Source organism: Talpa europaea, assembly GCF_964194135.1.
Source record: "Talpa europaea genome assembly, chromosome: 7".
NCBI lineage: Eukaryota > Metazoa > Chordata > Mammalia > Eulipotyphla > Talpidae > Talpa > Talpa europaea.
In genome coordinates this window covers 92,547,535-92,562,057 of record NC_140074.1, presented here as the reverse complement: position 1 = coordinate 92,562,057, position 14,523 = coordinate 92,547,535, and the positions used below count along the sequence as shown (strand labels likewise).

General features: G+C 43.3%; 1 pseudogene across 1 annotated transcript in view; it reads left to right on the top strand.

Annotated features, from left to right (window-relative positions):
- The window catches only part of LOC311173822 (large ribosomal subunit protein eL27-like), a 754,061-nt pseudogene that overhangs the window by 45,622 nt on the left and 693,916 nt on the right, over positions 1-14,523 (top strand). The gene's annotated exons all lie outside the window — the stretch shown is intronic.

Below are 14,523 nucleotides of genomic sequence, written 5' to 3'. Positions count from 1 at the left end.
GGTGCTTTATTTGCATGAATGAATGCATGGTCTCCATTTTCACAGAGTCTTCAGAACAACCTGTTATAGAGCAGCCCCGATATTAAACGGGTTCCTGGCTGTGGGTCCTCACCCGCGCGCTTAAAAGGGACTTAGGAATACTCCACTACAGACACACACAAAAGGTTAATAAAAGGTTTATTTACAAGGGAAAAGGAAATAAGGAAATTGTACAACTCAGGGAGAAAATAGGGAAATAGTCTTTAATGCGTCCTACCCGATCCAACGACCTGGAAACCCAAAGTCACTCTCAGAGCTGGCCCGATGCTGCGAGCTGGCGGAGAGCCAAAATGGGGATCCCCCAAAGCCTATGTGTCTGCCTTTTATAGCCACCTGGCTGCTTAACCCCACCCTCAGGTCCCAGCCACCTTCCCTTTGGTGGTGATGGGATTTGGAGTTCCCAGTGTCTTTGGCTTTGACCTGGGGTGGGGGTGGAGTCCACAAAGCCTTTATGGAATTTGCTTTGGGACATCCTTTTCCCCCTAACAATTCCCCCCTTTCACTTTTTGCCACCATTTCCATGGTGATGAAGATCGAATATATGGAGGTTGGGATGCAGGCTCAGATGAACATTTTTTCCAGGTTCCAGAGTGAAAGAAAACCAGTCTCTCCAGGTATTTGTCCATTGTGGAAAGCAAAAGTCCTCTATTCCTGGAAAAACAGTTCATCAGTTCAAGCCAAAAAAAAAAAAAAAAAAAACATGTGGAGGCATTAGCCAAAACAAGACAGCAGATATGTATTTTGATATATTTGTTGTCTTGTTTTAGCCAATGCTCCAATTTTTTTTTCTTTTGGCTTGGATAATGGACTATTTTCAAGTAATGGAAAACTGTCATACTGGACATTCATGGACAATGCTGCTGACTAATTGTTGTTTCTCTTACACACATTGTAACCCTGAAAAAAAGACTGTCTCCTAAGATTATACCATGAGATCTGTGCCACCATAGATATGGTGGAATAAAAATTAAAAGGGGGGATTGTAACAGGGTGGTCCCCAGGAAAGGGGGAGGTTCCCTGACCCTCCCAAGGGAGGGTGGAGCTGAGCAGGGAGAGGAGAAGCTGCAGAGGAGACTGAGGAAGGAAGGAGCAGGATGGAGCCAGGAGACCTGGAGGAGGCGCATGGAGCCTAGAGACACGTGAAGAAACTGCGCTTGTCTTTTGGTCGTGGACGGGGTGACACAGATGTGGGTGAGACCCGTGGGGAGGTGACAATGGCAGCTTTTATCTTGATGTTGATTTTGCTCTTTTCCTTCCGGGCTTGTCTGGTTGTTTCTGACCCTTTTCTGTGGGTCCCCGTGGGAAGATGCTTTAGACTTGTGGCAGGCTTTGGGGCCTTGTTCTGGGCAGATCCCATATGGATGGACTTTTACCCACGAGGGGACGGGTAACTCTGGGTGCTTCATTTAGAAACTAGGCTCTTTGCCTTTCCTGTATTGTTTCCTAATTGTATTAAAGTTCCTTCCCATTAAAGTCTCATGTGTTTTGTGTTGATGCGGCGGATGGCAGAACCCATTTAGAATAGGCAGGTTTGCGGGGTTTGGGCTGCCCCTCTCCCTGTCCTATAATGAACCCACTGTTCTGGAGATTAGACTCTCCCCATTTTATTGTTGAAACTCTTACAGGACAGGGAGAGGGGCATCCCAGACCTCGCGAACCTGCCTGCCCTAAATAGATTCTGCCATCTGCAGCATCAACCCAAAACATATGAGACTTTAATGAAAAGGAACTTTAATATAATTAGTAAACAATACAGGAAAGGCAAAGAATATAGTTTCTAAATCAAGCACTCAAAGTTACCCGTTCCCTCGTGGGTAAAAGTCCACCCAAGCAGGATGGGCCCAGAACAAGGCCCCAAAGCCTGCCACAAGTCTAAAGTATTTTCCAGTGGGGACCCACAGAAAAGGATCAGAAACTACCAGAGTCTGAAAGGAAAAGAGCAAACTCAAACTCAAGACAAAAACCGCCATTGTCACCTCCTCATGGGTCTCACCCACATCTGTGTCAACCAGTCCATGACCAAAAGGCAAGCACAGTTTCTCCACGTATCTGTCGCTCCATGTGCCTCCTCCAGATCTCCTTCTGGCTCTCCATCCTGCTTTGTTCCTTCCTCAGTCTCCTCTGCAGCTTCTTCTTCTCCCTGCTCAGCTCCACCCTCCTTTGGGTGGGGCAGGGAACCTGGAAACTCCCCTTTCCTGGGGACCACCCTATTACAAAATTAAATCCTCACTTTGCCCAAGTTAATCACACTGAATGGTAAAAACCAGAAGTTGAATTCCTAAGCCTGGACTCTTAACCGTACTCTGCACTGCCTCAATACTATACCTTTAAGTAAAGTGTTTGACAAATGTCCTTTGTAATCGTTTGTCACTGCGGGAATATAGCTAAGTAGAAACTTCAGAACATATACACCTGAACTAGTCAACTAAAAGTACAAAGCAAAGAGCTTCAGTGAGTGCAGGTTTTGGGGAGGTGGGAGAGATGGCTATCAGCTGATTTGAGCTAAGTGTGATTTGAAAGGTCAACACAAGAACATCTCAGGGCTGAGAGGCCAAAGCAAAGATGCACAAGTGAGCAAGGAAAGGAAATGATCCCCATTTTCTCTAATGAAGCTCATTTTATCAGTTACTCCACTAACATACTGAGAATCTGACCTCATTTCTTTAGGCCACGTTTCTCTTGCTCCTTTATAGATGACTTTGCACTTGTGGGAAACCAGAGAGTACAGGCTCAGACTAAAGTAACTGTCTGGCGCAGACACTCTTGTTGCACCTCTGCTTCTCTGTGCAGGGTATTCAATAAATCTGCTTTTCCTGCCCCTCAAAAAAAAAAAAGAAGGAAAAAAAAATTTAAACTAGCTGTGCCTCTCCACTCCAGCTTGTTACCAAGCAGATCTTTCCATTTTTCAAGAAAGTCAAATCTAGAATTTGAAATCTCCCAAGTTGTAAATATAGGTAAACCAGATTTAAAAACGAAACATTGTGTGGACTAACCAAAATAAGTCTACTAGCCAAATTTGCCTCTTAAGCTATACTTTAGAATTTCATTGTATTATGCAAGGACCATATCACATATGAGAGACTGATGGCGAGTTCAAGTTTATTTTATATTACCAGGAACACTTGACCAAGTTCATTATTTTATAGCCAATGAAAGCCAAAATAGGCCCATGAGGTGGTCAGTGTCCTATTGGATATTTTCACAATTCTTGGTACACCTAACATATTGGAGTCTGACAGTTGCATAGGGTTCATGAACCAGGTTGTTAACAAGCTCAATGATATTTGATGTAAGATTGTTTTTGCTAAGTACCACCCTGGCCAAGGCCAGGGCTTCATGGAGCAGGTAAGCCATGATGTCAAAAACATGATAAGTTCCTGAATGCAGAGTCACCACTCACGACACTGGGCCAAAGGCCTGCGATTCATACAGTTGAGGAATCAGGCCTTTGATGTTTCCTTGCAGCAAAATCCGTATGAGGCAATGTTCGGTTGCAAAGCCAAAATTGGGCTATATTCCTCACACTTACCCTGGGAAACTGTGGCTGTTTTACAGAGGAAGAACTACAAATTGCTGAAGAACAGCCAGAAAACAGCCTCTGGATTAGGTAGGAAGAAAGGACTGAGATCGGAGCAGACAGATTTGATATGGATGAGGACATCGATCCCACTCCTGAAGCTACAGAGTCCAGCACCTCACAAGGGGCCTCAAGTCTTGTCTGCTGGTGAACAGACACCTTGCTGAGTGAACACTCATTGTGTCTCTGGGCATCAGATAACCATCTGAGAGCTGTTGCCAAAGACCCCAGGGGATAAGAATATGAGGTCTTCCATCTCCAGTCTCATTGTCCATGGAGGCTCTGAGAAGAATCCATTCCATGTCTTTCTTTCTCTTTTCTCTCAGGGCTATCTATAATCTTTGGCATTTCATGACTTGCAGAGCAGTCTCTGGCTTGTTTTTATATGGGTCTTTACATGCCCTTATCTGTCTTTCTGTGTTTTCCTTTGCTGTCTCTTACAAGGCCACTATTAGCCCCCAATTTCATGCCTTTGGATTTAAGGGCCAGTCCTAATCAAGGATGACCTCATCTGGAGAGCCTTATCTTAATCACATCTGTAGAGACCTCTTTTCCAAGTAAGGTCAGATTTACAAGTATTGGACTTGGACACATTTTTTGGATGGGGACACAGCTCTACCAAATACAGTCAGAATGTTTGTGGAACATAAACTGGTGTGGAGATGGTGGGACATACACCTAGTACTTATTCCTCCCCCTGCCTATACCTATTCTTCAGACAGGTGTCCTGGAACATGGGAAAATCAGAGTGTAGATGAAAGACAAGTAATGACAGAAGAGGTTGATTCACCATGCCCTAGAAACTGGCTGCCTCTCCAGTTGAGCGCAATTTCTTTCCTGCCTTAAGAAAAACTCTATGTCCCATCCCTGCCCTCAGAATGGCATGCACAGAGAATTGTGCAAACTGCTTGAAATGTATTTCAAAAAGTAGGTCAGAATTAAGGCATGGCTGAGACTTGGGTCTGAGTCTGCCAGCTGTCCATGCCTCAAACAGAAAAGCATGTTGAATTTCTGGAGCAGATCAGTGCATTGCAGGAAGTGACCAAATGTCAGGGAAACAACCAAGGACTCTGGAGCAAAATGAAAAAGTTGGCCTGAGGTCACTGATCCAACCAGAGCAAGGAGTGGAAAAGGGGAGCAAGATTGTAACCCACCTCTCCAGTCTGGGTCATGGTTCAGAGCAAGGATAACTGACACAGCCGAAGGGAAGCTTAATGCCTGGGTCTGTGTATGCTGTATTCCCAAGGCTTAGAAGAATGCTAGCCCATCAGAGGTTTTCAGTAAGGATTTGTTGAATAAGTAAATGATTCTGCAGAGATGGGCACAAAGAGGGAGGAAGTTTTTCTCCCATACATCCCTCCTGCATTTCCTCAAACCATCTAAAAACCATTCTGGTCACCCTTAGTCCCAATATCCTCTCTTTTAAGGGTAATAACAGCCCTGACGCTGCCTAGTTGTGTGAGACAATGTATGTGAAGGACTTTCTCCAGAAACACTGAAATTCTACAATATGAATTGTCATTTGTACTTGCAGATCCCCTACTCCATGTGAGAGCTGGAGACCTCTCTCCCTTGCTATGACTTTGTTGATGAAACAGTGTTATGTTGGCTGTCCGAAGAGACTGCTTTATTATTAGAGAAGAGGTGATATTACTTTCCAGTTTGTTTTGGGAGGGGAGAGGTGGGTTACAATCTTGCTCCCCTTTTCCACTCCTTGTCACTTGGTTTAGCAGAGTCTAGGAGCCCAACTAGTCTAAAGTTACCATCCCTTCCCCATGTGACCTACTACCTCCTAGTTGCTGCACAAACCAGGAGTCACATCATCACTGCTTGTGGGTGAGAGGTGAGAGGAGGCACAACACTGCTGTCTTTCCCTGGGGGTGACTACAAATAGCCTAGGTTCCCAGAGCTGCTGCATCACACTTCCTTGTTTGCTTTTTGACATTAGAGTCATAAAGAGAAAGCATTGCAGGTGGACATCTAGACCCAGTCCAGCTTTACTTTGCCTTATCACATTTCAGCATCTGGAACAGAGGTTACTAACTGGTATGCCACCAACTGCTTTCAAATTCCAAATATATTTTCTTTTTTAAATTAAAGTGAATTGCCATCACTACAAAAACCTGCATGTCGAGCACCTCCTAAAAAATTGGGAGATGTGGCCACACTAACTCCAGATTTTTGCATGGCAGCACATGACTGGATCTAATGGTGACTCCCAGAGGCAGCGCATGCAGGTATTCTCCAACTGGCCACAATCTTGGCCACTCACAATATTTGCATATCTGTTTCTGCAGTCCATTGCTAAAGAAAGATAAGTGAAATCAGTATGTCAATAAAGGTAAGAAACAGACCCTTGTATCTTTAGGAATACATGATTGAAATGGCATTTCACATCAGTGGGTAGGGTTGTATTCAATTAATGATGCTGAAACAGCTATCTGGGGGAAATGAATTGGGATTTTAAGCTACTGAATTTGGAAGTGGTTTGTTATGCAGCAGTAAATAAATGGTATGCTGATCTGAAAGTGTCAAATCTATTACCAGCTCCTGTTCCCCCAGGTAAGGCCCTTGTTATCTTGCTTAATTAGGAGCCAACCTGCCCAGTGAAATTTCTGGAAATAAAACTCTACTCAAAATAATAATAAGCACTAAGTACTTTAAATTTATATTATTTAATCCTCACAATTCTATAAAGTGATTGTGGGCCTACCTGGTGGCATGGGGGTTAAGTGTCAGCGCTATCATCGCTGCCACCTGAGTTTGATTCCCAGCCAGGGAGCTATCCCACATGGCACAGCAGACTTCTCCTGTCCTGCCCACTGCTTCCCTCAGTGGTGTATTTCAGTCAATCCACCTGTTCTGTTCCCTACTCTGTCTCTGGTGAATCATGTCATCCCTTGCACCTCTGATCTATACCCCAGTTCTTTACACTAAAATAAATAAATGAAGTGGTTTGAAGCTGAAGAAATGAGTTTAAGTAGGCAAAGTAACTTAACAACTTAATTTTCCTCTTTTATAGATAAGAAAATGATGCTCAGAAAGGTTAGTAACTAGCCCAAGATTCAAAACCAAGTCTGTCTAAGTTTAAGTTCAATATTTATAATCACCTTCTCTGCTCAAGGATTTCTAGTGGTTCTCATTGCTCAAAGATAATTATTTAAACCTAACTCCAAAGCTTATATCCCAGTTGAGATGAAATTTGGCTCCCAGTTACCTTTGTGGCCTTGGGTCTAGGCATAGGAACTTTTCGGTTGCCCTTTTTTTGTGGGGGGTGCTGCAAAGAAATTCAGCTCTCAATTAATCTAGGCACTGTCATAGTCACTTATTCCAGGACGTGGCTTCCTCATCAACATATGAGATGATTGAACCAGCTCATGTTAAATTTCTCTTCTAACTCACTGTGTAGTGTGAAAAATGTCTCTATACAGAAAGGAGATCCCTTACCTCTCCCAGAACCCTGACACCTAAGTCCCATGTCCGGGCTCTTGTCCACCCTTCTGGAAGGTGAGAGAAGATAGGAGAGAGACTTAGGGATTGGTGCATTAGTGAATGTTCTCAATTTACCATTTTATCAGAACTTGCTTTATGTTGTGAGATAAAATCTGCTTTTCTGCAGCTCTAGGAGAAGGGACATCTTCTTCCATATTTCTACAATTCTATTCCCAGTGGATTTTTAAGGTTAAGGCATTGGAATATCATTAGTGAGCAAAGAAAGGGGAAGGGGAGGCACCTATGAAGCTCAGACTTATATTCTTGCTTCCAAATTATTTTGTATGTTTTTGGACATGAGTGCAACAGGCCATATAAGGGTGGTTTGCCAAAGCCACCTTAAATCACTGTGTGGGCTAATTACCTCTGCAGTTACTTCAGCCTTTCCAGATAATGCAGTTTGGGGTTGGTTTTGTTTTTAAAAATCACATCTTTTGGGCCTCCCCTGGTGGCACAGCCGTTGAGCACTGGATTGCAAGGCTGCGCGGAGCCTCTGCAGGACCAGTTTGATCCCTAGCCACTGGCGAGGGTCCCACAAAAAAAAAAAAAAAATCACATCTTTCCATTTGTTTTGTGGAAGTTTAACAGAAATTGATTTGAAACCTCAGAATATAAAAGAGCAAGAACCATTCTAAGACCATATCATTCAAAAACTTAGGTGATAGCAGAATAGTTTTGTCCCTGGAATCTTCCAAATTTTGTACGGGGTTCTATCCCTTTGAATTTGTTTCTTTTTTAGTTCCTGGTTCCTCTTTATTGTTGTTATCTTGGCACTAATCTTTGTTTACCCAGGTTCTGACATTTTTACCCCAGAATTAATTACCCCAGATGTTCTACTGTGTTTTCAAGCAAACAAAGAGGGCAGGAAATATGAGTTTCCTGAGCAAACAGGCTTTCCGTTTTAATGTGAAACTACCTTTTAGAGCTTTGTTTATCTTGTATCTACTTTTCTTATTTATAATTGATCAAAGTGGGTTGGGGTTTTTTGCATCTAATTTGATTTTGCCTTTTTCATTTAAAATTAGGTCCTGATATTTTGCCTTTTGCTTCCTCAGTATCATTTGTAGACTATTACTGTTTTATTTAATTTAAACTGGTCCATCCTTCCTATTGACTACCTTCTTGCCCAGGATAACTTATCCACTCCTGGAACTTTGGCCCAGGATTTCTTTTCACTTTTAGGCAACTTCCTTTGATATTCCCAACTGGGTGATTAGCAGATGAACTCTTTGGAGCCTTTGGGTTTTTCAGTCACTCCTGACTTTGGCAAGTCATTCAGTGACCAGATGTTTGCTTCTCATCTTCCTCCCCCGCCTCCCAGTCCACCTCAGTACTGTTCTTTGAAGGCTATTACCTCCCTGTATGCCTTTCTCCTCATGCAATAGCAGGAATCTTAGAAATCACTGCCTTAAATATAGGGACCACTAGGACCTCAACACATAACCCAGATCACAAGTAATAACCCAACTGTCTTCCAGCCCTGAAACACTATGTCTGCCTGAAATGGGTTACAGCCACTCCAGACACCTGGAAGCTGCCATCCTTCTTCCTGAGATGCAGATACTTTCTGTATCACGGATAGAGCCTCCCCGAAATCTATCATCAGTCTTGGCTTTTCCCCCTCCACCTCTCCTATCTTTTCTAGACTATCACGTTCATTCATTCATTTATCAACATTTATAAACACCAGCTATGTGCCCAGCATCATGCTGGTCTTTGGAAGTACCATCAAGGTCATGATAAAGCATCCTACATGCTGAAGAAGGGCTCAAAGCAGACCTCTAAGTCTCAAAAGGGATGCTCGGTTAGGACTCCATGCAAAGGTCCCGTAAGCCTAGTTTTGAAGGGTTGATTGCAGGCCACCACTGAACATTCTCCACTCTGCCTGCTATGCATTGGAACACTTCTTGAAGGGGAAATAGACTTGGCAGAATCCTGAGTAGAAAAGCCTGGCAGACACCACCTTAACCCAGTGACCAAGTTAACATCACCAGTATCCTGGGGCCTGACATGATGTACAGAGAAGAACAGAACATGTCTGATATTTCTATGAAAATGTATTACCTGAATCTAATTATAAAGAAACAAGTGACAAACCCAGGTTGAGGAGTAGCCTACAAAAAAACTGGCCTGTACTTCTCAAAAAGATCAATGTTATGAAAGACTGAGAAAAAGTAGGCTAAAGAGACATGGCAACTGAATGCAATGCATGATCCAGGATTTTATTTTATTATAATGGACATCATTGGGGCAATTGGCAAAAGCTAATGTTATCTGAAGATTATAGTATGATATCAATGTTAATTTCCTGATCGTGAGAATTATAGTGGTTATATATGAGAATGTCCTATTTTTAAGAAATAAACATTGTGTATTACACATATTTGGGGTAAAGAAGCATCAGGTCTATAACCTATTCTCAAGTGCTAGAAAAAAAAATGTGTGTGTGTGCGTGCGTGCATGGTGCGTGTATGTGTGTGTGTGTATGTGTGTGTAGAAAGAGGGAGAGGCAAAAGGATAAAAGGTAAATGTAGTGATGTTAACATTTGGGGCAATCTGAGTGGAATATAAAGGAATTTTCCATACTGCTCTTGCAACTTTCCTATAAGTCTGAATTGTGTAAAAAAAAAAAATTTCCAGGGTCCACCAAATAAGACAATTTTGCCTTCTTGTGACCTTGGGCCCCTTGGGCTGCAGTGGTTGGATACCAGGCAAACAAGAATCACTCTATTTTCAGGTCCTGCTTTCCCCCATGTTGCAGATCCCAAGCAGTGTCTATAAGCCCCCAGACCCTGTGCCATTTCCTGCTCTGTACACCAGTATATTTTAGGAATTGAGTTGAATGTAGTGTCTGACAAATCCCTGCTCGTCTAAACATAGAGCCAGAATTCTCGCAAATATGAAGGACAGTTAGCTTCATTCCAAATAGTGCTCTCCAGCTGAGAACAATTCTTCTGTCCCACTAGTTGAATCCTTCCTTACTGCAAAGCAGGGGTTAGACTGTTTCTAATACTCTGTGAAGGCAGAAAAATGTAAGCCTGTGTTTTCTCCATTGTAGAAAAGCAAAATCTATAGTCTCTCTTTCTTGACGTTTGGTTGGTTATTTAATTGTTGTTGTTAAAGGACTTTTTTTAAAAAGATTTATTTTATTTATACAAGAACTAGGGTACAGGCAAGATGCGTGGGAGGGTGAGAGGATTCACCAGAGACAGAGCGGGGAACAGAACAGGCAGATTGACGAAATACACTGCTGAGGGGAGCAGCAGGGGAGATGGGAAAGTTCTGCTGTGCCAAGTGGGATTCTTGAGGGCAGGGATCCAACCCTTGCTGCAAAGGCTTCACAGTGAGGTGCTCAACCGCCTGCGCCACCAGGGAGTCCCAAGGACTTTATTTTTTAGAGCAGTTTTAGACTTATAGCAAAATTGAGCATGAAATACATAATTCTTACATACCTCTTCCTCCCAACACACAGCCTCTTCCCACACCAACATCTGGCAAATTCTGGTGGTACATTTGTTACAATCATCGAGGTATTATTGTCATCCAAATTCCATAGTTTACTTTAGGGGTCACTCTTGGTATTGTACATTCTTTCGGGTTTTTTTTAAAGATTGATTTATTTATGCATACAAGATCTGGGGTGCAGGCCAGAGGAGCAGGGGCTGAGAGGATTCACCAGAGACAGAGTGGGGAGTATAACAGGTGGATGTACTGAAATACTGAGGGGAGCAGCAGGTGAGACAGGAGAGATCTGTTGCGCCATGTGGGTCACCTCCCTGGTGGGGGATCAAACTTGTGCTGCAGCAGCTATGAATAGCTTCATAGAGCTGGGACTTAACCCCTGCACCACCAAAGAGGCCCCCCCATTCTTTGGGTTTTAAAAAATGTAAAATGACATGTGTTCGCTGTATCACACTGAATTATTTCATATCCCTAAAATCCCCTATGTGCCACCTATTCATCTCTCCTTCCCTGTTCCCAAATGCCTGGCAATTACTTGCCTTTTTTCTCTTTCCATAGTTTTGTCTTTTTAAGAGTATCATATGTTTAGAATGATATAAACTATACAGCCTTTCACTTACCAAATGCATTTAAGTTTCCTCCATGCCTTTTCAAGGGTTAATAGTTCATTTATTTTTTATCACTAGTTAATATTCTGTTGTATGGATTTACCACAGTTCATGGCTAGAAATTTAGGCCTTTAGAAAATAGTCATATGAGGGGGTCACCTAGAAAAGAGATCCTGTACCCCAGTTACGCCTTCAGATAAGTGCAGTCCCAGCCACATGCTCACTGAGCACTTACATGGTCTTTCCTCTGTGTGTTTTCATACCTAGGGTCTCTCTGTGTTCCTAATCCCCTCTTCTCCTGGGCCCACCCTAATCATCTCCTTTGAACCCAAGCACCTCTTTAAAATATCCTACCTCCAAATATACTTACATTTGGAGGGAGGAATAGGGACACATTCAACCCATAACAGAGGGCAAGTGTATTGTTAACTTTTAAAACTTCGTATTTTCCTGATGCTTCAATGTTTCCACAAACAGCTTGTGAGCACCAGGTGCACGAATGTGAGAAGACTGGTTCCTGCCACAAGTTCCTCTTCTTCCCTGACTATGATATACTGACATTCAAATACACCAGTGAAGTCCCCTCACACATTTTGTTGTGTGCTCTACACAGACCCCAATAAAGGCACCCAATAAAGCCAGCTTGGTTGGACTGGTTCCTGGGGTACTCCTCTCATGGGGCCCCCCACATGCAGTGTCATGTCTTCCTCTTCTAGAACCAGTGGGTACAATACATCCTCTAATCTGATCCATACACCTTTCTGAGTGTAATTTCCACAAGTGGTAAGACTTATCCCAAAATACCCTACCCTTATGCACCATATTCCCCCATTTATAGTACAGTAAGATTCTGAACTTTCAACATATCATTGCTGTCATAAGACTTTTGGGGACTCTGGCAGAGAGTATTTTTCATGTGGGAGGAATGTTAATAATTTGTGGCCATAAACAGAATGTAGTGGTTTTAAAGTATATCCATGATGGGCCTCCCCTGGTGGCGCAGTGGTTGAGCGCTGGGGTGCGAAGCTGCCCGCAGCCTCTGCAGCACCGGTTCGATCCCCAGCCACCACGCAAGGATCCCACATGACCTCTCCTGCCGCCCGCTGCTCCCTTCAGCAGTGTACTTCCTCAGTCTGCCTGTTCTGTTCCCTGCTCTGGCAATGGTGAATTCTCTCACCCTCCCGTGCTTCTGACTGTACCCAGTACTTGTATGGATAAATAAATAAATCTAAAAATAAAAAAAATAAAATAAAGTATATCCATGAGTTCTTGATGCTTTTCCCACCAAGAGGTGAATGTTAATTCCCTTCCCCTTGAATGTGGGGTGGACTTAGTGATTTGTTTTCAGCAAATATCAATAGAACAAGGTGAAGTGACAGTGTATTGCTCCCAAAACTATGTCATAAAAGGTACTAGAGGACCTCCCCGGTGGCGCATCTGTTGAGCGCTGGGTTGCGAAGCTGCCTGCGGCCTCTGTGGCGCCGGTTAGATCCCCAGCTGCTCCCCGGCCACCGAAGGAGGGTTCCACATGGCGCGCAGACCTCTCCTGCCGCCCGCTGCTCCCCTCAGCAGTGTACTTCGGTCCTTCTGCCTGCTCTGCTCCCCACTCTAGCTCTGGTGAATTCTCTCACCCTCCCATGCTTCTGACTGTACCCAGTGCATGTATAAACAAACAAATAAACAAGAAATAAATAAATAAATACATGCCTCTTTAAAAAAAATAAAATAAAATAAAAGGTACTAGAGCTTCCTCTTCATTGCTCTTTCTTAGATCACTAACTCTGGGGGGAAGTTACCACTAAACACTCAAATGGTCCATGAAAAGACCCTTATGGCAAGGAATTGGCTTCCCTGCCAACAGCCCAATGACTAACCCTACCGGAAGTAGATCCTTTAGTTCCACTCACATCTTAGTTAACTGCAACTCCAGCTGACATCTTGAATATAACCTTGTGCTAGGCCCTGAGTAAGACCATTCAGCTAAGCTGCTCCCAGATTCTTGACCCCAGAAACTATGTGAGATAATATTTATTATTTCAAGCCACTAAGTTTGGGGTAATGTGTTATCTGGCAATAAATAACATACTAGGTCTTATCAAAGAAGTAAAATGATAGAGAGGGAAGAGTAGCTCCATTCATTTATTTACATCACCTGCTTAGTGTCTGTAGGCATTTGAGTTTATGACCCTACAAAGTCACAAAGGTCATCTATATCTCTAAGGAAGATGTCATGGCATCCCTTTGTTTGGTGTCCCTTCCCTCCAGCATGACTAATTCAATAAGTCCTCCAGTAAATCCTTACTACCAGGAGAGAGAAATACAAGGGCAACACTGAGTTGTCAAGCCCATGTATTAGATTCTTCACTTGGAAATATTTGTTTGAAATTGGGAAATCCGCAACTTCTGGTCAGGTATGGTAAGAATATGACTCAAATCAAGTAGAAATCAGTTAAATATATTATGTTGAACCATATTAAATTGCCAACATTTAACTGCTAGAACAGCAGTATCATAGGGTTAAACCAATTTTGCGTGTGTGCTTATCAGATTCAATCCACTCACAGTTTGTCCCTACACATTCATCCCTCCTCTAGCTGTCTGTCATCGTGACTCCATCTGGAGGAGTCATAGGTGCTCTCTGGGGAGGCCAGCCTTTCTATGCAGGCTGTGTGAATCCCAACAGTCATCCTCAGCACTGCCAAGCCAACCGCTGCATGTATTCATAAGACTGGGTTTATAGCCCAAACATGTAGCTTGTCTTTTGATCTTAGGGCCTGACCCTAATATTTTCCTTGCGGAGGGTATGAAGAGCTGTTGCAACTAGAAAGTGGGTAGAAGTGGTGAAGTTGGTAATTGGTGGTGGTGATGATGGTGGTAGGCTGTAGTAGTGAAGGTAGCAGTGGTAATGGAGGTGATGAGGAGGAGTTGAGGATGGTGGTGGTAGTTAGATAGTAGTGATAGAGGTCGAGGTGGTGGTACAGTTGAGGGTAGTAGTGTAAGTGGAGGATGTATAATGGTTGTGGTTGGGGATAGAGATAGAGGGGGTGGTAGAGTTGGGGGGTGGAGTTGAAGATGGTGGCAGAGGTTATAGAGGTGAAGGTGGTAGTGGAGCTGGAAGTATGGGATACGGTGGAGATGGTGGTGGTGGTGCACGTGGAAGTGATGAAAGTGGTGGAGATGTTAGAGGTTGTAGAAGTAGAGTTGGAGTTGGTACTGGTGGTTCCTAGTCTCAGTTCTCAATATTCTCAGTAGGGACACAGCAGAATTTCTGCCTTGGACACATAGTACAGCTACACTTCCTCCTGTGTGCTCCTTATTTAACCCGCCTCTTACCCTGGAGCCATT